Raw genomic sequence first — 23,715 nt, forward strand, 5'->3', positions numbered from 1 at the left:
CCAAAAACAGGACAGGATGCATTTCTCATGCATGGCATGCGGAAACCTGAGAGCTCTTGGTTTTGCGAATCATGCATTCACGTGGCCTCCCCTTCATACCAGCTGAGTTCCTTGTGACGATCCCCTCTCTTTACCTTGGCTCCGGAATGGATAGCCTATATGAGATATATATATATTTTTTATTAATAATGTGTTATACTCAAGAAAATGACATTTCACACATATACAGAAAAACACCATAAAAGATATTAATAAAATACAGTTAATTTACCGGACCAATCCTTAGGTCAGAAACATCACTCTAACGGAAATTAACAACCCCCTACATATGTGTTTTTAAAGAGAGATCGAGCTTCTAGGAAATGTTGTACTAGTTAGCAACTTCCACCTATCAACATAGATAAGTCCTAACAGGAAAAGAGATTAATATACCCACGGACCCCCATGATCGCACAACTTAATTATTAAGTTCCAAATTCTATCTACCAGGACATGTAGTCAGATGTTTACTATTTTTATAGATTTTTTTTAATACTTATTACATGTGTTGTATTTGATTATGAGCAGTTTAATCATGTTTTAATAATTATGTTTTGAATACATTCGATACGATTTCTTAACTGTACATTTGCCTGATTGAACTGTTGACATATCCAACTACCTTTCGCGTTACTATAACTTTTAAATTGTACAATATAATAAAGCCAAGACAATACTTCCACAGTTAAAAAATGTTCATGGCCCGAACATAGTCTTCCCCAGAAGTCCTCTGTGTTCAACCATCTGATCTTATCAACAAAGCATTTCAAATAGAGCACTCTCAAAGCTTGGACAGCCGGACACAACATTATAATGTGTCATAGCGATTGCCCTGCTACATCTACCCATAGCGTTTACCTGTTATTTTGTGCACGTTGTCCCGTGCTGCCAAGATTTCTCCCATTCATAGTACATTTAGGCAAAATCTCAAGAATTCTGCTTGCCATCTGGAGTTGGGGAATTGTTTCAAATATGATGGTAGGGCACCTCTTTTATCCAGAAAGGAAAAGGATTTGTGCACTTTGTAACTTTGCATCCTATCAATGGTTATCACCCAGTCTGTTCTCATAACTACCTGTTTGACTCCTACAGGGTTTTCAAAAAGCTCCTTGACTGTTCGAGAACGGTTGACCAAGATTGAGAGCGCCAATCCCTCTAATTTACAAAGAAATTGACTGGATCCCTCCTGCAGTAAGGATTTTACATCTTCATATAAAGACTGTTTGTATGATACCCAGAATGACTGATACAATGACACCAGCTTCCTATCTAGGCAGGACCTGAGTGTATTCAGGCCAAATTCATACTGCAGTGTTGCCATCGGGAGAGACTGTCGCAGGTTTAGGCACTTCTTCCACAGCCTGTCTTCGAGTCGTGCCCAATCTAGATTCCAAGAGTGAGACTCTACGTCCATCCCATACAATAGAGTTGGAGTTACTTTGCCCTTATAGAAAATTGATTAATGGGACGATAGAAATCTACAGTATTTTCCCTGTAATTTTTTCATGTGGCATACAAATGAGTGCATTCTTTTATGTAATCTAGATTCTACAAGAGTGATATTGGGTTGTGATGTGATTTTGATGCCAAGATACATTGCTTGTTTAATCTGAGCGCGCCATTGAGGGTCCATTTAGTGGAAACTGCTTTTTTTATTGAATTAGAAAAGTGGACAATATTAGATTTAGACAGGTTGATGAGTGGGTTATTTTGCGCAGCATATTTCCCTAAGGCAGTCAGCAGGTGCTGGCGGCCTGGTGGGGTATAATGTAAGAGCATGATATCATCCGCAAAGGCGATCCAGCTATCTTTTAGGTTCCCCAACTTCTGGCCCACGAATGTCTAGCGGCTTAGGGCCTCATATAAATCTGCCTGGTAGAGGTTAAAGAGGCAAGGGGACAAAATCCACCCCTGCTTCACGCCTTTTTCCGCTTTGGTTGGATTAGTCATATGTCCCTGGCCATCTAGTCTGACTTGTATTCTGGAATTTCCATGAGAGTGTACACTATTAGTGATAACAAATTGGGAGGGAGACCCCATTGTCTTAACTTATCCCAAAGTAGCCCTCTATTGAGGGTATGAAATGCTTTTGATAAATACATTAAAGGTCCATAGGGGAGAGGATGCCTTTCGACCAAGCCTTACAACACATGGACTCATTTCGGGTCTGGCGGTAACCCTGCTGGTGATTACTGGCGCCTGACTTCCTGTAACACTGGGGTATTACATCGCCGGCCGCCGGGAAGTCAGGCGCCAGTATTTCTGTTAATCTGCATTCCCATGGTATCCCGTTGGACTCCATGGGAATGGAGACACGGGAGCACCGGCACCATTAACAATGGTGCTGGTGCTCTCGTGAAAACTCTGCAAGCGGGTGCCGTCCCACCTGCCAGATCTGACCGTTGCTGGCGGGACTGCACCTGCCCGCAGAGTTGTACTGTGCTGGTCTGGTAACAACGGTGCTGGTAGGCTTACCGGTACCATTGTTACCGGACCGGCACAGTCATAATGAGGCCAACAATGTTAATAATTAGACCATTCAAGAAAGTTTACATTCCTTTTCTGAAGCTGATTTGCGATTTGTCCAAAATGCCTCTATTCTGAGCCCACATTTCTAGTTCTCACGAGAATCGCTTCCACAAACAGCTTACTGACCACGTCTAGGACGGCGATTGGGAGATAGTTGACTGGATCTGACTGATCGCCCTTCTTATAGATGGAAATTATAATAGCGGTTCTCCAACTCGAGGGACACTGTTTTAACGGATCACACTATTAAACAGGGCCAACATTATTGTTGAAGATAAAACTATTTCTGATTTCAAAATGATATTCATCAAACCATTTTGCCCTGCAGGGCTTGAGGAGGAGGATTTTATTATCAATTCGGCTATAACCTCTCTAGTCAGATGTAACATCCAGGGACTGCTTTCATTCGACTCCCACCCATTACCGGTCAGATTCCTATATAATTCCCAGAAGGGACTTGTCCAGATATTTTCAGTCACAGAGTTGGTTTGCAACTGACCCTGCGTCCCACCCTCTTGATGTACTACAACCTGAAATTCTGTGAATTTTTTTGTTACAAGAGTACCCAGCATTAATTCACCCTCTCTTGGTTTCTTAAGGAAGCGTTGTGTCGTAGCTCTGTTTTTATATTCCAGAGTCAGTTTATTTTTCTCCCATTGGATATCTATTTTTGCTAAGTGACCATTATTAAGGACCCAAATATTCTTTCACAGTCCCTTTTATGGGTGCAGGTTTCTTGGTCAAAGGCACAATTTAGTTTGGCACAGATTTTTTTCCCAGATGTATATCGATGTATCCTGTTCCCAGATGAAATCTAAAAAATTACAAGGGGTACATAGTCCAATTGCTCGCTCGTCATAGGGGTCACTATGTCACCTAGGTTTTTATTCAACCAAGAGCCTCCACCTCTAAACTTCAACACTCTGTTTCCACCAGTGTCAATTGTTTTTTTGATAACATGCCTAATATCAACGAGCTCTTTCTAAGCTCAGTGTTGCGATGAAAACGTGTGTTGTGCTGCGTTGTCTTGCTTCCAAGACAAACGTGTTGCCGCTGGGCTATCTTTCCTCACCAATCAGTGACTTTTTCTGATAACCCTCCTCAGCTCTTGTTTCTGACAGAAAGAATTTGGTAGTCACCATATTTTGGTCACTGTGCCCACTATCCCTTATTTCCATGACTCTGCAGCATTTAAACATGTCTCTCAGCAGTATAAGGCAATCTGTAATTAAACTAGACGTGCCACTTTTCCATGTGGGTGCAGATTGTCAATCCCCCTCGATACTTCCATTGGGCAAGAGCAAGTCCCACTCTTCAAAGTAGGTCATCCATTTTCTCTTATTATCACAGGTCACACTATATTTCGGTGTGCCTATAGATGCGGTAGCAGGCAGTACGAATTTAGATCACCCACTATTATTATACCCAGTCAGCCATCCGTGGATGATGCATTCAACAATATGGCAGACGGGCTCGCCATAAAATGTTCCAAGTTGGAGGGCGAGGGGTTCCAACAGATGTTCACTATTATTACATTTCTCATGGTCTCATCAACCTGATAATAGAGTTTAGCGGCTAGGATACCCTGGGAATTGATTGATAATATTTCTAATTTCTTTATTATCAAGTTCCCGTAGGGTATTATTAGTCCTCCAGAAGGACGCCCTCCATTATAATGTGTGACCTTCTGTTCCAATTTGGAGAAACAATCTTTTTTGAGTACTGTCATTAGCCAGGTCTCCTGCAGCAGAATTAAATCATAGAAGCCAAATATAACGGCTCTTGTCATGTTATTTCTGAAACCCCTATGGCCCCTCGTGTTCCAGCAGAACAGCGAAATGTCCCAATTGTCTAAAGTGATACATTACTCTCCCCTAATTTCTTCCGGCATGTTGTTCTACATAGCATAGCCCAATTTCTGAAAGTGGGCTCCTGCAGCAAGAAACACACTGACCCCCATTCGTGGCTCTAAACCAACTTCTACAATGTTCGCACAGTCTTCATAGGGGAAATGTATGTACTCAATATCATGGGTTGAGAAAAGATAGAGGTCTGGGATTTGTTTTGTTATTTGTAGAATTGCGTTTCTGTTCAAAAGATGATCTCCTGGTGATGAAACTTGTTCAATCCTTTCTCTTGGAAAAGCAAACAACTCTGTATTATTCATTGTTGATTGCTGTTCTGTGACACCTTCATCTGGCTCTTTCATCGTGCCCAGAGGTAATGGGCCCGGAGTCTGAGAGTTAACTAATACTCCAGGATTTGTGATACCATCGGCATTGAGACCATCTGTTTGTAATTGGACAGACATTGGGCCTCATTATGAGTTTTCCGGTACAGTCACAACGGTACAGGTAAGCTTGCCGGTACCATTCTTACATTACTGGTAAACTATGAGTTCTGCTAGCGGGTGCCTTTGCAGCCACCAGGTCTGATCTGGTGGCCGTACCGGCACCCGCGAGCAGAACATGACGGTAGCACCGTCATTAACGGTACTGTTATTAATGGTAACAGTGCTACCACCCTCCCCATTCCCATTTGAGCCCTATGGGGCCAGAAAAGGGCAATTACCGGGTCCGGCAAGGTCGTAATGACCCGGTAATTGCCCTTTTCTGTGCGCCCACCCATTGTAAAAGGTGTTGATACACAAAGCCTCATGCCCATCATATGAGAACTCAAACGACGACTCCAAACACACCACACACTTTTACAAATTGTACCAGACTCAAAGATCTACTAAACAACGCACATACTCATCATGTGGCACAAACCCTGTAAAGAGCTAAGGTTCCCTCTTCCCGCAGACTGACCATTGCACATAGTCCCACACATCTCCATGCACACATATAAAGCATCACTGAGTCAGCGGCCAGCCGGAATGCTCCAAGGATGAGCCCCCAGCGGGGCTTCCACCATTGGAAACTACATAAAGAACATGGTCAACTGTATACAAACACAGAGACACGCACACAGGGGTCACAGATGTTTCTAAGTCTCAAACCAGTACAGAACTCCCACTGCTTAGCTGATGTGGTAGCCAGGATCTCCAAAAGGCATGTAAATATCAAATGTTGTCCTCTGCAAGTCCCAGATAAAATAGCAGCCTAACATAACAAACCATAACATAGCATTGGGAAATCTCTTGACAACTGCTGACAGAAAGCAATTTAATGATATGTTTAAATCGCCCATGCATGCAATTATGTTTACCTAGTGGAGCAATTTTAAGTCATAGGTTTACACAAGAGCTAAGAATTAACTTTAGACATCGGTTCCTCCTCTGTATAGTCAAACAACGCAATCAATTAATTTCCTTTTTAAATGTCCATGCATTGCCTGCTAGCATAACATTTAATCACCAAAGGCCTTCTGCAAGCTTGTAAAATACGTTCACTGTCAAATAGCAACTACACCGATGGTAACCAGGGAGAGTTCTAGGGATCGCTGCAAATATTTAGTCATAAAGCTTGTCGCTATGTGGGTTAGGTCTAGACGCCATTTTGTGTTCTTTTAGAGGTGTTCTGTTTTCGTATTCATCTTTGCATTTCCAGTACCTGGTTAGCATTGTTTGTGTCTGCTTTTCAGGCCAGCTATCCCCTAAGACAAACTGAAGATGCCTACCTTATATCCTTATTGTTATTATCATTTTGCAAAACAAGCTTTACACATAGAGGCCTTCAACTTTCCTAAAATGATCAATTGGTGATGGATGCCTTGCATGCCCAATATTCAATATTTGTACACCAACAATTATACATGTTGGGATACAAAGAGGGAGAGCTCTGCTCATGGTGCAAAGAATGTACACTATTCTAATGTGTAATTGTTATGCTATGTTCTTGTGTTGTGGCAATTTGGCCATCTGTGGTCGAAAACAGGTTTCCTGCTTATGGCATTGTCGCATGCCAACAGGGCAAATTGGCGCCCCACTCACATTGTGTTCCACAACATGCTATGCGAAGTTAACATCATCTACACAAGGGATATCACTGAGATCTCGTGACGAATAACATGGATGATAATCTTCATACACCCCCTCTCTAGTAGTGGCTCATCTACTTGTCTCGGGAGGATAGCTCAGGGGCAACGTGCTCGCCTTGAAAGCAAGATGACACAGAGCAACACAGGTTCGATCCCCGGGTCCGCACTTAGAAACCTCTGCGTATTAAGCGCGTTATAAATAACATATCATATCACACTCATGGCTATAAACCCACTCTCCTCATTTACCGAGCAGCAACATATCCCATGGAGAGTAGTTAGCCAGTAGTAGAAGAGAGGTTCTGTGGTGATGCTGCACCCCCTATCGGGCGGACATTATGAGGAATATTCTTTCACTGCAAAGGGCCTCACTATGAGTCAGAGGGTAATAGGAAAGGCAGGGAGCTTTTGAAACAGCACCTGTTGTTGCTGCCCAACTGATTATCTTTATTGACCTCATGAGGTCTTCTAGGGAAATTTCATGTAGGAAGTGCTGCATGATGATCTGTATAAATTCCACAAACAAATCTATCCAATGTTTTAACTCCACCCAAATGGGGTGGTCCTCCTCCCTTGCACTTTCCCTTGTTCCCTCTCCCATGCACTTGCGCGTTCTCAATGTCACTGGGCCTAGTAAGATCGCTGTTTTGTTTCTCCCTTGTTCCCCTCCCTTGCCCCGTCGCGCTCTGAAACACTTGTGTATGAGCGCGATACAAATAAAATATCAATATCAATAAGGTAACAGTTTTAACAGATATCAGCGTGAGAAAGTATATTACCCTTATACAAACCTCTTCACTGAAGGGACACAAGAATGCTGGGGGGATGGAGGGTGTGGAGATATGGGCATCTCAGATGCCCCATTCCCACCTCTTCAGACATGATGGCCAAAAGATGGCCAGAGATGATCAGACATGATGGCCCAAAGGGTTGTTGCAGAGCCTGCTGTGCAATGTCAGTAGCAGTGTTATCCACTTCCAAAGGTGGATGAACATGGATTTTGTTGATGGTGCCGAAAGATGGGATGCAGTATTTCTGGAATCCAATCGGCTTCCCCGCCAGTAGGACAGGAAAGGTCTTATGCTGTGGAGGCCTCAGATTGTCACATGCAGAAACTCAGTGTACTCCTGAAGATGCAGAAAACGGCTGAAAATCCATCATTTCAAGCACATTTAAGTGCCCTCTCAGAATCAATCCATGATACCTTTTTGTTGATTTTGCAACAACCCAAACCTCTTAAGAAAAGCTACAAGATGCTGTGATTCTTCCTTGAGAGGTCACGTGTCTCCAGTTAGACGACAGAGGGTTCCTTCCCGACTACGCTCCAGTCTCACATGTTGTGTGTGTCACGAGCAGAACAATTGTTAGGGATATTGGGATAACATTGGGGAATAAGAGTATAAAATATATTCTCTTTCAAGCACATTTGTACTGTTCTGTGATGTTACCGAAAATAATTTCAGAGAATGACTTTTGAACGAAACCAAAATATCGAAAAATTACAGATTTGTTTTTTAAAAGTGTTTGGGCTGGTCCCCCAAGCCTTCTATTTCCCTATGCTGTACTCCACCCTAAACCCCTCCCCATCCATATGAACCCCTTACCACACCCACATGTATCCATTTTCTTTTTATTCAATATTTTTTCGATTTGTTTGTTTCCTTAAAAAACAGTGGATGCCCCTTTGTACATTAGCAACCACGCAGACGGTACACAGGCCCTAGCAAAGATGCAGGACACAATACAGCAGTCATACTAAAAGGTACTCATACCCCAGCTTAGTCACAGAACTCAAATTAAACATCACAGGGAAGGTACATATAGTATCAATGATGTATTGAGTTCTGAGTTAGGAGTTCAGAAGCTATGAGGATGGTACATATTGGATTGGAAAGAGAACATCGATTGGGAACCATCAGAAAGGCAGGTATGGTCTAGCACAAATACAGGAGAGAGTGTAGAAGCCATGAGGGAAGTCCCCATAGGCCTCTCATAGATTCTGGACACAGATTAGCAGCCTGGCAGAATGTGCAAGTGCTCAGACATGATACAGAACACAGAATGGAAGCAAAGTGCCATGTACACCTGCCTCAGCATAGATAGTGAATACAGACTGGAAGTTACCAAGAAGCTGCATGTATCCAATCACAGATTGAGGGCCACATTTAGAGGTTGACGGTGCAGTAAAAATGTGGCGCTAACTGGATTGCTCCCACTTTTGTCACTCCACGAAATGTAGAGTTCCAAATGAAAGGCTCCAAAAAACGCCTGGTTTTCTGTGGAGGAAACTTCCTCAACACCAAATCATTACGGCATGCAGTAATTACCGATCCCCATGGAGGCCTGTGGAACGCCAAAATGCGCAATAATTGAAGGGTGTGCATGACTCTGAATCATATGAACCCTTCCCATTACCAAATGCATAAGGTACGCATTAACAATAGTTCTGTCGCAAACACACTGGGGCTGAAAACCTCTTCTTCATATCTATGTGGGTTTCTTTCTCCTTTACTGCTCTCCCTCTCTCTCTCTCTCTCTCTCTCTCTCTCTCTCTCTTACTCTCTTACTCTCTTTCCCTCTCTCTTTTTCTTTCTCTTTCCTTCTCTCTCCATCTCTCCCCTGTTTCCCTTTCTTTCTCTACCCGGTCACAAGCTTTGTTTCATCCACATTCACCAAACCATAGATTTGGTGGTGGGCACTCAATTTGAGCACTCTGTCCGCTGGGCACCTGTTTATCGAAGTTCAGCTATAATATGAAAAACAGACTTTGACAAATCCAATAGGTTGAGCTTTTGCAGTTGTTCATTGCATTTTTTGTTGTACTTTTGTTTGTAGGGGAGAATTAGTGTTGGCCCCAAAAAGAAAAGGTCTAGCTCAAGCAACATGAAAGCTGACAGGTCAGTCATCACATGACTATTATTAGATACTGTGAGAAACGTGACGGTATTCTCCCACCTACTCCCCCGGGATCTTCCATTCAGGTGGCATGGGAAGGGTCATCGGGGAGGACAAGGGAGGGAGGATCACCTGAGTGGAGGGTCATGGGGACTTGGGAGGAGAATGCCAGAGGGCAAGATCCTACTTTTTCCCCCTGCCCATTTACAATAAGTACTGGGACGAGGCAGAGGAGATTGGTGAGACCTACCATCTAATACCTTTGAATTGTACCACTATTAGAGTCAGGAAAGGTCAGGCACATTCCGGCAATTGTGCACATCTGACTCCAGTTGACTCTCACCTGCAGTATAAAGAGGGTGGTTCAGCAAGAATCAGAAAGCGAGCTGGGGATGCTGACTGGACCAGAGGAGCCAAGGAGCAGGGAGCTGCAGGAAGAGAAGCCTGGAGGATCCAGAGGAGAACATCATGCCGAGACACTGGCCCGTTGTTCGTGAGGGGCTGCAGTGTGGCTAGGGAGCCGTGTCTCCAAGTAGCCAGGGCAAGACAGCCTGTATCCTGCCGGTGGTGTTCAGGGAAATGCTTGATCAGCCTGGGAAGTGTGGCAGTTCCAAGGGTGTCTGGGGGGCAGGTGGTGAGACCTTGACATCGACCCAAATCTATTTGACCTGCTCGCCGGTGCTGCGCTACTGTTGGTGAGTCTCATGAGACAGAGAGAAACTCAGTAGCTTGTGGGTGGCTCGACTGGGAGCAGGAGCATTGTCGAAAGAAGAGCCCAGTGAGCGAGAGTGAGCCGAAAGCAAGCGAACGCTGGAAAGCAGTGAAATAAAGCAAAGCAGAATGACAGAAAGGGGGCGCTAGAGGCAAGAAAGTAAAGGAAGACAGCAAAGTGTGCTTGCAGTGTGGAAACAGCCAATAGTGGGTGTAAGAGAGACCCAAAAGTAAGGAGAGGGGTGCAAGTGACCCAAAACCAAGAGAGACAGTGAGAAGGAAATCAGACAGTCAAGAGAGGGTGCAAGCAACCCGAAAGTGAAAAAGAGGGTGCAAGCGACCCAAAAGAAATACAGAAAGTTCAAGAGGAACCTTAAATGGCAAATGAAGGTGCAATAGAGCATGGTGAGAAACAGAAGATGCAAGAGAGCACAGTGAAAAGTAAGGAGAAGTATGCAAGGGGCACAGAAAGGTGGAAAGAAGGTGCAAGTGCGCACAATTTACAGCAAGTGCCCTGTGTGGAAGGTTCCAAGGGCAATCCTTTTGAGTTGAACTATTTTGAACTGGCAGAACTACACCTATTGGTAAGACTACCTGAAGCCAGCTGTGGTTTACATTTCTTTTCTTTTATTGAGTCACCATGTTTCCTTTAAGAAAATCCCCTATCACATTTGCCACTTGCTGGCTGCACTACCACCTTTTCATTGCCTGTATTTATTTATTTAACTTATTCTTTATTCTTTTCTCTCCTCTGTTCTGCACTTTGCACTTCTCCCCCTTCCATGCACTTTCCCCCTTTTTCGCTTCTGCATGCACTTGCGCGTTCTTAATGTCACTGGGCCTAATAAGATTGTTGTTTTTATTTTTTGTTCTCCCTTGTTCCCCTCCCTTTGCTTGGTCATGCTCTGAAACACTTGTGTACGGGCACGATATAAATAAAATATCATATCATATCATTTGGTTTAAGAGTGAGGGCAAGCATACGTTTGGACACAGAGAACTTTGGTTTTGGACTTACAACATCAACAGCCCTTAGAAGCATCAGTTGATGGAATACTCCCATCAGAGTTAGGGCCAGGTAGACATTACACCAAATCCACAAAGTTTGATAATTAAGGTTTTCAAACTGTTACATTTGAGTCTGTATCTCTCTTGATATCATGCATGTCTCACAATATGCTGTTAGCCTACAGCCTGCACAACCAGCTATGAAGGACCACACAAACATTTTATTCTCAGTACTATCCAGCATGTCATGATCAATAATGGTAAAACACACCTTCATGTCCCAGTTACCCAGAACGTAACCCATGTCTAGCAAAATAGTGTAATCTTTAACAATCAATGTATTAAATATTAGCCAAAAAGTAGAACTGTGCCACTCTGAAATAAAACACAGTAATATGAGACCATATGTTTGGAAGAAGATGAAACTGTTAAGGTGTACCAACACCCAGGCAAATGTATCAGACATGCAATCGAACAAGTGTGTTGATAGTCATAAAGAGAAGCCAGTTATAAATGATGTTAGGAAGATACGATAGCGTGGAGCCCGTATAACCCTTTCTGGCTCTGAAACATCCGAGGAGAATTCATGCCTTTCCCTTGACACTCAAAGCAGCTGCTCATCTGGTCCTTGCCTGGAAGTTTCACATTTAATTACAGAGCTTAAGGTCCATCCATACTGTGAATACCAAGCAAGGCCCCTAGTTGGATCAATACTGTGAGCAGATCCATATTTGGTCTTTGGGGGCTGAGGGGGTGGGGGTTGTTTCAACATAACAAAGCAACATTCTTTTACATTACCTTATGCTTTATGATTACAGTGCCCAGTCCCTTACAAACTCTGCATGCAGCCTTTAATTCTTCATTAGTCTTTGTTCTTGCACCATTTCTGCCCCTATGAGATGAAGGGAACTAGAAAGAGATTGCGAACAACAGAAAGCAAGAGAGATTTAGCGAGAGAGGGACAGATGAAGACAGACAGAGACAGAGAAAGAGAGAAAGAGTGAGAAATAGGGGCATGTGGAGTTGGAGAAGAAGAAAAGACAGATGAAGCAATGCAGAGGGGGAGCGGCAGAGAGTTGGAGACTGTGACTGACTAAGAGACTGTGCCTGAAACATGGTGATTATGATGAAGGTCTATTCAAAAGCATTAGGGCAGTGACCAAGAACACATTCTGTAGTAGGAGCAGGAATATCATCAAGGAGAAAGATTATGATGAAGGGGGAGCACTGCTCAAAAAGGATAAGGACTACAAAGAGGTGGCATGGGATGGGGATGTCATACCCTCAAACGGGGGACAGAGGTGAGGATGGTTCAACACCTTAGCAACCATTGGTCGTGATGTGCTCAAACAAAGAGAGTGGCTTGTGTTAGATTCTGATATTCAATCTGTAAAAGACAGGCTAAAACTGCTCAGCGATGCAAAGTTCATCAATAAGGCAGGGATGTTATCTGGACTCCCTGGATATCTAATCTGCAAATCAGAGCTATGGGATGAAGCTTACTTGCATTCTGTAACCCCAACTAGGAAAACAGTGCTTTACCTTAAATTCAGATTAAATATTTTTCCTGTGGCAAGTTTTACCACCAATTGGAAAAACCCAAACAAACTCATCAAGCCTCTGTCCCGCTTGCCCCAAGGAGACAGAAACAGAGGCCCATTTCCCAGCCAGGAAGAAATAGATTTTATCAATATTTTTTAATTGTGGTGTCAGCTCTATAGTAGATAATTTTCTGCTTTACAAACTAACAACGCATGTTGAAGTTGTTTTTGCAGTGTCCAGTTTTATCTCTACTTCCTGGCATTGGTGAAGCAAGTATTTGATAGCCCAGAAACTGTAATCTGATGTAATTGACAAACCTTAGGGCATTGTTAATGTAGTATTTTATAATGTTCTTTTATACATTGGTGCAATTGATGTAATTAACAAGAATTGTTAATTTTATATTTTAACTTTGCATATTTATGTACTGTTGTATTTGTATTGGGTTTTGTGGATGCTTCTATGCTTCTATGGGTTGTTATTGAAAAATAAAGCAGAAATTAAATGAAATGAAAGGACTGTGATGAAGTCCAGTGACATAGGTGAATGACTTTGGCAAAGAGAATGACTGTGATGAAGGAGAATGGCTGTGATGAAGTCTAATAATGGAAAACGACTTTGATGAAGGGAAGGGACTGTGATGAAGGAGAAAGACGATGATAAAGAACTGTGATAAAGGAGAAGGGCCGTGTTGGAGATGGACTGAAATGAAGGAGAATGACTATGATGAAGGAGAAAGACTGAGAAATAACTGTGATGAAGAAGGACTTTGATAAGAATTATGATGAAAGAGATGGACTTTGATGAAGGAAAAGGACTGGACAAAGGGCTATGAGAAAAGGAGAGGGGCTATGATGCTAATGAAGAACTATGATGTAGGTGAAAGGCTAGGATAAAGTAGAAGGTCCATGATGAAGAAGAAGGACTGAAAAACGAGAAAGGTTGCGAAAGGATTCTGACAAAGGAGAAGGGCTGTGCCAAATCAGAAGGACTGTGGTGAAGGAGAAGGACTTTCATGAACAACAAGGATCATGATGAAGGACTCTGACAAAGAATAGGGAGTTTGATGAAGGGGAGGGCTAGGATGAAGTAGAAGGACTACGATGAGGGAGAAGGATTGTCAAAGGAGGACTGTGATGAAGGCCTGTGACAAAGGAGAGGGACTGCAACAAAGGCGAAGAAATGTAACAAAGAAGAACTGTGACACAGTTCTACAATGAGGAAGGATTGTGATGAAGAAGGACTGAAACAAAGAAGAAGAATTAGGATGAAGGAGAAAGGCTACGGTGAAGGACAAGGACTGTGATGAAGAACTATGGCAAAGGAGAAGGGTGTTGATGGTGAAATCTGATGAATGGAAGGATATGTTGAAGGAGCAGGACTAGGATGAAAGAGGCAAACCTAGACCATGGACTTGGATGAAGGAGAGGGAGCATGATCATTTACTATTATGAAGGAAGACTATGCAAAATAAGATGAACTTTCATGCAGGAGGACTGTGACAAAGGACTGTGATGAAGGAGAAAGACAAGGGTGAAAGAGAAACACTGGGACAAAGGACTCGAATGAACAAGAACGATTAGGATAAAGGACTGGGACAAAGCGGTAGGACCATGACAAAGCAATCAAAAGAAGCAGAATGACTTGGACAATACACCTTCCCTTCTCTTGCTTCTGTGTAGCATTGTTCTGGTCACATCTATCATTCACACATTAAAATGCTACTTCTGAATAGAGCATATCATTTGTTTCTCGCAAAATGCATCCCATCACTTAATTTAAAAAAATGATTTGAGAAGCGGTCCATATATCTGGTGAGATGCGCAAGACAAATACTGCCTGCGGTTTATGTCTGTGTGATTTCTGGCTCCTGTTCAGCACTCCTCCAAGTACACACCTTTATGCTTACCAGACCCATGTTTGAAATTGCAGAGTGACTTTTGGCTTGATGTATTGAAGATATGTCCTTCAGTGTCAGCCCAAAAGACAGTAGCATCACCTTGGGACAGAGGAAGAGGATCCGTGAGATACTGCATTACATTGTTGGTGCTACATTGACTGGCCAATGTGATTCCCAGGGTCCATATATAAAAGTGTCAATTGCATGCAGGGGACCAACAGCATTACCACTTATATTCTGTTGGGTCCCCTACATGTAATTCTCCACGTTATCAATAAGGTGGGGAAATGTAACAGTAAAAACAAATTAAATCACCTTTACTTGCATTCTCTTTTTTGTAAAAAAAATTGTAAATGCTAAGGGCAAATTACACTTTGCAGATGGCATTATTTACAGTGGGTTCCTGCGGAATCCATCAGCTTTTAGATTCCATGGAATCTCCTTGTTTCACATCTGCAAGAAAATCATATACAAGCCAAAAACCAGAAGGCATTTGAAGGAGGTTGTGGACTGCAGAGCAGAAATGCTAAATCAGTTTGTTTCCCTGGTCAGCTTTCAAATACATTGAGAATTCCCTAGATTGTAAATGTAAGGTGTAAACAGCTTACGCCATGTTTTTAAGCCTTGCTTTTGCACTCCACACCTTGAAAAACTACCCACTCTCTATAAAACAGAAAACTCTCTTGGACGGTTATACAGTGCCTGCCGAAGATGACAAAAAGTCTGTACTAGGAAGTGGGATTAAGTTAGACTTGTCAGAGTGAATGTTTGAGGTGTGTAGGTGTGTGTAGAGGTGTGTGTAGAGGTGTGTGTAGGTGTGTGTGTGTGTGGATGCTTGTTTGTGTGTGTAAATAGCAAAGAGAGAGTAATGTAGTAATATATATAGTGCTTTATAATATTTATAGCACTTTAGAGTATATAGCACTTCAATAAATGTGATAGCATTTTGTTGCCAGCAATAATGTGGCACACACATATAGTTATTTTATGTTGCCAGTATAACATGGGAATAACTTGCTGGTGGCATGCAAGGTACAGGATTCATAATGCAGCAAAAGCTCAATGTAAAAATACAGAGAGTAAAAGTGCATCCATTTTTTTTTCTCTTGAATACCTCATGCATAGTAGACTACATTATTGAACATTATTTATATAACTGACTGATTTAATTAACAATTACTAATCACTAATGCTAACTCATTAACATTATAATGTAGTCCCATGAACAAAATGTGGTGAAAATACATATTCTGAAATTCGTTTTTCAAATGTGCAATGGCATTTTTTTTCTTCTTTCCCTTTCTATGTTTGCAGAAAGCAGAAAGTATGCGCGAAAGGAAATAATAATTGTAACAGTTGCTCAGTGAGCAAAGATCCCATTGTGTAAAAGTGAAGGGTGATGCTGCCTTTTAAAAGCAAGGGGTAGGGTGGGCACCACTTTATCTTTAAATTATTCACAATTTCGCTTGTATTTCACAATTGTTATGGGAGCTCACCCTGTAGCCTTGGCACAAGGTTATAGCAATATCCAAAAGGAAGGAACGGATAGCTTCCGTCACTGGATGCTATCCGTCATTGTTTGAAACCCTATCCAGGGTTTCAAACAATGTTCGAATCAATTAGTCGCTTTCATGCAGTTGATATGGTTCTAAATCAAAATTCTGTAATTCCTTGTAAGGTTTTTCTCAAATATCCATATTTATTCCTGACTCGTCAGTGTCATACAGATTTAGCCAATGCATTTCGGACATCCGTCCATCGTCAGGGCTATTAACACTGCTATTTATCAACCAGTAAATATCCCATCATTATATTATTATTCATTAGTACAATTCATCCCAGTTATCCATCGTAAACCCCAAAAAGAACAAAATATAAATTACACATACCAGGTGATAGATGTAGTCCAAGGTGAAATTCAGAAAAAACAAAAAACAAAAGAGAATTCATTGTAATACATTATCTTGTTAGCTGTCTACTTTGCATATGTAGTTATAATTGCAACTCACTACCTGTATGCCTTCTATCACCCAGAGCACTGTTCCACTCTGCTATATTTTCTGAGCAACCTGCATTACCTGTAAAGTTAAGTACTCATGTTAGGTCCCCATATAATTCTACTTCAACCTATCTGTTCATCACTCTCGTGCGCTTTCTTACCTTGCACTCTCCGTGCTGCAACAACAAGCTGGCTGCCCAAAAGGAGCTGCCGCCGTCACTGCTAGCGTTTTTAAACGCTAATCTCTTTCGCGCATGCGCGCAACTTTCTCTCTCTCTCCGCCGTTCACTGTATTGTTCTCCGTGATAAACAGTTATTAGATTTATCACTAGTAAGTACTCGCGGCCCTTTACTCATGACTAACTGTTACAAACGTGGACAAATCTAAAGCAACAGTTCTTAAATACAATATATGTTTTAAACACAATATATATTTAAACACGCATGCGTGTTTGGTGTACACTACAATTCTGGGTCCCGCGCATGCGCCTGGGCCCCAAGGTAGTGTTTCACTGTGTGATTTTCGAAAAGCATTCGGAAAGGTGCCCAGAATGCAAATCTACCCATATCTTCGTATTTCTTCATATAAACGAGTGCATTATATGGCCTGTATAATTACATACGTTCACAGGACAATCTTCAGGTTCTCCTGCGTAATGCTCTGGCAATAATAGGTGCTATTTTCCTTCAATGTCCTCAATTCATCCTCTTATTTACAAACTCATCTTTCACACCTGAGGTATACAAACTGTCTGCATACATGTATTTCATTCACATTTGTCTCCCTGCAGTGTCCTCTTGTATATCACATGAAATCGTGTCTATGTGCTTGTTTTTACATTCCCAACCTTATTTAATTAGTCCATCAGCCAGAATCCACTGTTTGGCAGTGTACCACTGCCTTACGTCCCACAGGGGGCTTATTCCCTGGGGAATGAGCATTCCCTGAGCATTACGCAGGAGAACCTGAAGATTTTCCTGTGAACATATGTTATTAAAAAGGCCATAAAATGCACTCGTTTATATGAAGAAATACGAAGATATGTGTAGATTTGCATTCTGGGCACCTTTCCGAATGCTTTTTGAAAATCACACAGTGAAACACTACCTTGGGGCCCAGGCACATGCGCGGGACCCGGAATTGTAGTGTACACCAGACACGCGTGTTTAAGTATATATTGTTTTAAAAACATATATTGTATTTAAGAACTGTTGCTTTAGATTTTTCCACGTTTGTAAAAGTTAGTCATGAGTAAAGGGCCGCGAGTACTTACTAGTGATATATCTAATAACTGTTTATCACAGCGAACAATACAGTGAATGGCGGAGAGAGAGAGAGAAAGTCGCGCGCATGCGCGTAAGAGATTAGCATTTAAAAATGCTAACAGTGACAGCGGCAGCTCCTTTTGGGCAGCCAGCTCGTCGTTGCAGCACGGAGAGTGCAAGGTAAGAAAGCGCACGAGAGTGATGAACAGATAGGTTGAAGTAGAATTATATGGGGACCTAACATGAGTACTTAACTTTACAGGTAATGCAGGCTGCTCAGAAAATATAGCAGAGTGGAACAGTGCTCTGGGTGATAGAAGGCATACAGGTAGTGAGTTGAAATTATAACTACATATGCAAAGTAGACAGCTAACAAGATAATGTATTACAATGAATTCTCTTTTGTTTTTTGTTTTTTCTGAATTTCACCTTGGACTACAACTATCACCTGGTATGTGTAATTTATATTTTGTTCTTTTTGGGGTATTACTTTAGGATGGATAACTGGGATGAATTGTACTAATGAATAATAATATAATGATGGGATATTTACTGGTTGATAAATAGCAGTGTTAATAGCCCTGACGATGGACGGATGTCCGAAATGCATTGGCTAAAACTGTATGACACTGACGAGTCAGGAATAAATAAGGATATTTGAGAAAAACCTTACAAGGAATTACACAATTTTGATTTAGAACCATATCAACTGCATGAAAGCGACTAATTGATTCGAACATAGTTTGAAACCCTGGATAGGGTCTTACGAGTGAGCTCATCCAGGGACGGAAGCTATCCGTTCCTTCCTTTTGGATAATGCTGCCTTTTAACCTGATTGGAGGAAAGTGTCTGCAGATATATCACGTAGGCGAAGTGGGTAGGTGCAGAGCTCTGCTAAGGGGAAAACTGACAGAGAGAAGTTAGTTCGTGTTGGCTGGGCTCTGAAGACAGAAGTTTTTTGGTGTCACTAAACACTGGCTTGGAAGTTTCGCCGTGCATCCCAGACACCAAGATTACAGGGACGGTTCATGCTGACTGGACCTGTTCTTCTGAGGGGAGCAAGGACAAGGTTGTGTGGGGGAGAGCCACAAATATTTCTAGTAAACAGACACAGTTTAAGTTAGGTTACTGTGTGCTGTTGTACGAATGAGCGATCCAAAAATGTCATGTAGGCAGAGTAACAAAAGAAATCCCCTGCATTTTAATTCGTCATGTTCATAATGCTAAAAAGTAATGCCTATTTCTTTAAAGGGACTATTTGCTATGTATATGTTGTGTTTTGTCTCTTCTTCTTTTATACAGATAATGGTGAAATGCATATGGTAATATTTTTATTGTGAATTGTATTTGTTTGCAATACAAACAATATATAAAAGCAGATTGTGTATATTTTTTATTTATTGCATTGTGGATTGCGGATGTGGACACGGGGGAGATTCAGTTTCTTTGGTAACACATTTGTCAATTTGCCCATATAGATAGAATAACAAACAGAATAAGCAGTAATAAAATAAGTGTAGATAAACCCGTGATACCGGCCACAGGCTGTAGGTGGCACTCTGTATAAAAGTGTTGGGTCCCCTTGTGTGCATAGGTTCAAGGCCCTCTATAGATCACTAGGAGATATTCCAATAGAAAGGAAAGTTTTGTTTATGATGGGGTTATAATACAGGAAGGAAACTATGCTCACCACTAAATAACCTATCACCACAAAATACCACCAGTAGTGCATATTACTAGATTCTTCTTTTGGCGGTAAGAAAATACCGCCAGACCCCAAATTTACACAAAATATCCTACAGTAAGTCAAAAAACAGTCAATAAGACTGGTTGCTATTTTAGTTTTAATGTTTTTTTACTGATGTGGATACATTGGTTTATCTTTATTTCCATTACAAATGACACATGGGTAGAGAGCAACACCTGCATTTACCCCAACCATCATTGCTAGTTTCCAGATGCATCTTCACCCAGAACAAGCTATGTCTCAGTGGAAAAAGCAATATCTTTAAAAGGGATCATTAGTAGCCCAGATGTTAGTGTGTGGGTTTGACAATGGTACAGTTGTCAGTTCACACCGACTGGCTATATTGAAAGTACACAACCTCACATGTTGAGCTGTACATTGGGAGGAAATATGTGCAAGTTTAACTTTTTAATGTGTTGTACTCTTATTGATATATTATTTTATTTGTATGTCCATTATAAATGATTCATAGATAGAGAGCAACACCTGTGTTTATCCCAACCATCATTGCTAGTTTCCAGATGTATCTTCATCCATTACTCCTTTGACATTAGCCTAAATGTTAGCGTGTGGGTTTGGCGTTTACAATGATGCTAGTTCAAGTCTTTGGGCCTCATTACGAGTGCGGAGGAAACGGGTTAACGGCAACGGTAAGGATGCCGGTGCGTTAACCCCTTACCGTCGCATTCCGAGGTCCCTTAGCGGGTCCCACTAAGGCCGGCTGGTAAAACCAGCCGTCCTTAGCGGGAGCCACTAAGGGACCAGTGAGCAAAGTAATTTGCTCCCTCCCCATTCCCATTGAGCCCTATGGGGGCTCGAATGGGAATGGGGAAGGGTTTTGTGAATGGGGACTTACCGGATCGTCCAAGGTTGGAATGACCCGGTAAATCCACATTCAGAGAACCCGGACCTGGACAAGACTTTGGAGGCAGCCATGTCTATGGCTACCTCCAAACCTGTAATGACCCCATTGACTTGAAATCATGCAGCCTCATAGACTGAGCTGTACATTGACAGGAACTGGTTAAGGTTTTTTGTTTTTTTACGGTCATGGATACATTATTGTATTTTTATTTCCATTTACAAATGACTCAGCGAGTGAGATTATCCCAAACAGCCTTGCTGGTTCCCAGCGGCATCTTCAGCCGTCGCACCTTTGACAGATATGTCATAATGCAAAAAGTTATCCTCTGAAAAGAGAAGCCACAGCAGTCCAGAGGTTAGAGAGTGAGTTTACCATTTACAAGACTGATTGTTCAAGTTTACTCATTGGCTTGAATATGTGCAACCTCATAGGTTTAGCTGTACATTGGGAGGAAATAGGTGTAACTCTTAGTGTTTACTGTTGAGGATATATTATTTGATCTTTAGTGTCATTACACATGACTCATAGAGAGAGAGCAACACCTATGTTAATCCCACCCAGCATTGCCAGTTTCCAGATGCATCTTCTTCCATTTCACCTTTCGCAGCTTTGTCATAATGAAAAAAGCTAAACTTTTTGAGCAGGACCCAAGTAATCCAGAGGTTAGTGTGAGGGTTTACCAATGACGAGGTGGCAGCTTCAACTGCACCGATTGGCTTGAAAATAGATAACCACTTAGGTTGAGCTATACATTGGGAGGACACAGGTAAGGTTTGTAGTGTAATGGACACATTATTTTATCTTTATTTCCTTTACAATGACTCGAAGAGAGAGAGAGAGAGGGAGAGAGAGAGAGAGAGAGAGAGAGAGAGAGAGAGAGAGAGAGAGAGAGAGAGAGAGAGAGAGAGAGAGAGAGAGAAAGAGAAAGAGAAAGAGAGAGAGAGAGCAAACCCTATGCTTATCCAACCCAGCCGTGCTGGTTCCCAGAGACCTCTTTAGCAATTACACTTCTGCGAGACATGGCATAATGCAAAAAAATGTTACTTTCTAAAAAGGAACCCATAGTAGTGTGGCTTTATCAGTGATAAAGTTGCTGTTTCAAGTCCACTCATTGGCTTAAATAAACGCCATTTTATATGTTGAGCAGATATTGGCAGGACATAAGTACAGTTTTGAATGTATTTCTGCTCTTATGGATAGATTATTTTGTCTTTATTTCCATTACAAATGACTCATAGACAGAAATGCCCATGTTTATCCTACCCGGCAATGCCAGTTTCCAGATGCATCTTCATCCATTTCACCTTTCATAATGTCATAAGCAATACATTTTGAAACAACCCAGTAGCCCAGAGGGTAGTGTGTGAGTTAGCCAATGGCAAATTTCCTTCTTCACTGGTTGGCTTGAAAATACACAACCACACAGGTTGAGCTGTACATTAGGAGCAAATCAGTAGTTTTACTGTTGTGAATATATCATGTTCTCTTTATTTCCATTGCACAGAGGGAGAGCAACACCTATTGTTATCCTAACCACCCTTGCTAGCTCTCAGAGGCATCTTCAGACATCACACCTTTGAGAGCTATATCCTAATGCAAAAATCTATACTTTCTAAAGGGAGCTCCATTAGCCCAGAGGTTAGAGCATGGGTATACCACCTCTTCCCAACTATTGTTTTGTCTCAGTCTGGTTTTCTTTTCCTCTTTCCCCACGCTGGGACCTCATGTGCATATCCCCACTATGGGGCTTGTATCACTCTTGTCCACCACTCTGCGGTCCTCCATATTTCACCCCACTCTATTTTTTGTTGTTGTATTGTACTCCCCGCCCTAGGGTATCTTGGTACTCCCCTCACCTTGGGGCTTCTTGGCTCTCACCCCGTTTTAGAGATTCTTTGGGCTCATCCTGTCATCGGTCAAGTTGCGACTCTCCTCACTATGGGGCTCTTTTTTGCTCTCCCCCACCTTGGGGCTTCATGGCTATGACCCTGACTTGAGGTCTCTTTGAGCTCACCCCACCTTGGGGTTTGTCAGCGCTTACCCCAACTTGGGGTCTCTTTGTGTTCACCCCGCCTTATGGCTGCTCAACTCTTAACTTGCCTTGGAGTCTCTTTGGGCTCACGCAAACTTAGGACTTCTCAGCTCTCACCCCACTCTATGTTCACGACTCTTCAACTGGGTTCCGCCTTGGAGGCAGCTTGCTCTCGTTTCGCACTGGCTTCCGGCGTGACTCCAGCTGCAGCTTCCATGCATGCCAATCACTCAATTCTTGGCAAGCGCCCTTCTGGCTCTTCGCTTGGCAGGCACTGAGAATGCTCGGCAGCTTCTGCCTCTTCTGGGATAGCCACACCTGTTGTGCATCTTGTCTGCACAGCCACACCTCGCACGAGAAAGTCTTGGTTCCCTCCAGCTACCTTTGCCTCCCCTCTCCTTGCGACTGCTGATTGACTCTTTATCTGACACTCTTCCAGAGTGGTTCGACCCTCCATTTTTCTGCTGTTCCAGGCAATGACTGTGGATACTTGAGGTCAGAAACCAAACCAGCCGATCTAAGTGGAAGTTTTAGATGATCATACATTTCAGCTCCCACATGCCCTACAAAGGTATTAGTGTTTATGTGACACAGAGGATAACATATCTCTTTCGGGGGGGCTTCCTGTCAATTAAGGGAGGGTTATCCCCAGTGGATCCCACTTTGCCTGTCCCATAGGGGGTGTTAAGTGTAGCAGGCTCACCTCTGTAGTCCCAAAATGGGTAGATCCGCTTCGGGAGAGGGGACGAACTCCTTGGATTTGTGACAGTTATTAGATTAAACATGCTCCAGGACTTTGCTGTACGCATACGTCTAGTAGGTTAGCTGGGCATGGTATGTCTAAGATTGATTGGTAATTGGTAGGGTTCCGTGGGTCTATAGAGCGTTTTGACATAAGCTGCCTTGAAAGCTTTTTGTACTATTCTTTTTTATACTGAGGAGTTAAACAGTTTATGGTAATATTTTTTGTGAGTTTATTTTTGTATATATCCAGCAGGAACAATGGTCTGCAGGGTAACAAGTTTCATTGCTATGTTTTACTAGATTTTCAAAGTCTTTTCCAAAATGTCTATCCTGAGTGTAGTGACTTGGTTGTCATTGACAGGTATTTTGTTGCTGGTTACATTCCTCAGGGCTATGTTTATAGACTTTTGTATTTTTCTCAATATTTCCAAAGTGACTGGTGATATCCTCACCCAGA

At 42.3% G+C, this 23,715-nt stretch overlaps 1 protein-coding gene across 5 annotated transcripts in view; it reads right to left on the reverse strand.

Annotated features, from left to right (window-relative positions):
* The window catches only part of MYOT (myotilin), a 546,673-nt gene that overhangs the window by 366,926 nt on the left and 156,032 nt on the right, over window positions 1-23,715 (reverse strand). For 2 of the 5 annotated variants that reach the window (XM_069652618.1, XM_069652621.1), the window contains exon 2: window positions 100-155. The exons of the other annotated variants lie outside the window; for them this stretch is intronic. The gene's annotated coding sequence lies outside the window, so the exon portion shown is untranslated. The remainder of the gene's footprint in view (window positions 1-99; window positions 156-23,715) is intronic. 5 annotated transcript variants of the gene reach the window in all.

Source organism: Ambystoma mexicanum, chromosome 3p (genome assembly GCF_040938575.1).
Source record: "Ambystoma mexicanum isolate Mex_15411 chromosome 3p, UKY_AmexF1_1, whole genome shotgun sequence".
In the NCBI taxonomy this organism is placed as follows: domain Eukaryota; kingdom Metazoa; phylum Chordata; class Amphibia; order Caudata; family Ambystomatidae; genus Ambystoma; species Ambystoma mexicanum.